Raw genomic sequence first — 2,182 nt, 5'->3', positions numbered from 1 at the left:
GGCAGGACATGACAGATTACACATCTGTCACATAGTCAGTTTGTATTCTTAAATACCAAGTCTCCTGCTGTTCCTTGACTAGTTGGCCCCCCCTGCTTTGCATCTCTCCAGGTAAGTAGAAAGCAATCTGTTATGCACCTTTGCATTGCACTAAAATGTCCACATTTGGACCTGAATCCAACAATAACTTTACTTGACACTCATATACATTGGTTTCAGGTAAAAAATGTAGGTCAGGGGTTTAGTTACTGTTTGAAAAAGGAAAATAATTGTTAGATGAATTATGATATAATTGCAGATGAAGTATTAATGACCCATCAAAGACGACAAAAGGATACATCAGTTGTCGGGGGTCTGATTTAAAGGAAATGATACTCTTTAAAGTGTTGGGGTTCTAGCGTTAAACTAATGAGGAAGAATTTGACATATCTAAGTTAACCAAAAAGTTTCTCTTTCAAATGTTACATCTGTATCTGTCAAGTCCTGACCATTCTCTGACCGGGAATTGAACCGGGCCGCGGCGGTGAGAGCGCCGAATCCTAGCCACTAGACCATCAGGGAGTCACATCTATCAACTTTGTCTTTGTAGATGTGAGTTTCCTTTTCACTTACTGGAATGACTCATATTGTTTTAGGCGAGGAATGGCACCGTAGTTTTAGATGTTAAAATGTGCGCACAAGAAAGCTGAGGGATTACTGTGGGGAAATGGAGAATGACTAGGTTAACTGAAGATTTTAAACATTGTGAAAATTAACAGAACATATGAACACGTTAAACATATACGGGCATATAACATATACCTGCAGTCTCAGTCTTTGGATGGTAGTGGTAGCGTATGCGCCCCGTCATAGTTACCGACAATTTTGTTGATGAATGAGTATTTCACATTGAACACTTAAGATTGGGTGTTCATTTAAAAACAGGGAATTGCCAGTAAAGATAAAAACAACAGATTCAGCAAGGAGTCTAATACGTTGCCACTAATGACTTTAGTCACTTCACCAAGCTATGTCATAAGAGTATTATGTAACTGATACAAATTCAAGTCAACATATGGTTTGTCCTCCACCTATGTAACATCAGCAAATAGCAGTGGTGGGATTTGAACCCACGCCTCCAAAGAGACTGGAGCCTAAATCCAGCGCCTTAGACCACTCGGCCACACTATCTGCATGTATCAGCTCTCCACATCGTGAGACACACAGGGACCGTAACTAACGGTATATTTGTCAATGTTGTCACTCTTTGTCATTTTTCTCTGTCATTGATGATTATTAGAATATTGTAACCAGCATTAAGTGAGTGGGTTTAGGTCCGTGTGAATATGGGCTGAGCATTTACCTGGGCTGAATTTATGAACATCTTTTTTTTCATATTCACTGTAAAGAGCCATTAATCCTCCAACTGCCAACTATTGTTCCAGAGATAATAGGATATACAGTTTTAGATTGGAAGGTAACTGTCCAAGACCAAAGACTTCATTGAAATACCTCAAGTGATCAAAACAGTTTGTCAAAATGGGAAAGGTCATGTTTTTGATTACAAATTCCAGCACAGTGGTTCATTTACCATTCAAAAACAAAAGTACAATCATGAAACACATACTACTTAGACAGAATGAACCTGGTCAGGTGGCAATGAAATGATTCCAGAGACGTGGACCCTCTGGCACAGCAATACTTGGTCAGGACAACACCCCCCTTCTTGATAGTGCCCTTCTTGATGTGCTCCATGCGCACCTGGTCCAGCAGTGGCACCACCATGAGGTCCCTTCCGTTTGCCCCTCCCAGTTGCTCGTAACAGAGAGAGGTCTCCTGCATCCCACTCAAATATGCAGGCAGAGAGACAGCTCATGAAGGTGGGACCAGACGTGAGATTTCTTTCGCAGCCCACGCTCATGTTCAAATTGATAAATGCCGTACTCTGCGTAGGAACCGGCGTACCCCCGTCCTACGCCTGTTTTAGGTCGTATGCACATTTCATAAATAAGGGCCCTTGTGAGCACAATAAAGATTTCTTAAAGAAAGGTTTGTACTTTATAGTTCTAGTTTTTTTCCAGTTCTTCTGGTCACACTTGGCACTATTTCACATGGTTTGTCTGTAGTTCTCTATTCTGTCAGGGCTTAACTCTGTCTCCCACACCTATTTCTTTTTTGTTTCTTGTTATGTCTCGGGAAGAAG

General features: G+C 41.1%; 1 non-coding gene across 1 annotated transcript; it reads right to left on the bottom strand.

Annotated features, from left to right (window-relative positions):
- Positions 1 to 1,088: 1,088 nt before the first annotated feature.
- On the bottom strand, positions 1,089 to 1,170 carry trnal-uag (transfer RNA leucine (anticodon UAG)). Its single transcript has one exon. It is a non-coding gene; the product is annotated as a tRNA-Leu (tRNA).
- Between the last annotated feature and the right edge of the window lie 1,012 nt (positions 1,171 to 2,182).

The sequence above is a fragment of the Etheostoma spectabile genome, unplaced genomic scaffold (assembly GCF_008692095.1).
Source record: "Etheostoma spectabile isolate EspeVRDwgs_2016 unplaced genomic scaffold, UIUC_Espe_1.0 scaffold00018762, whole genome shotgun sequence".
Lineage (NCBI taxonomy): Eukaryota > Metazoa > Chordata > Actinopteri > Perciformes > Percidae > Etheostoma > Etheostoma spectabile.
Note: the sequence above shows the minus strand (reverse complement) of the source record. Positions and strands in the feature narration are given on the sequence as shown.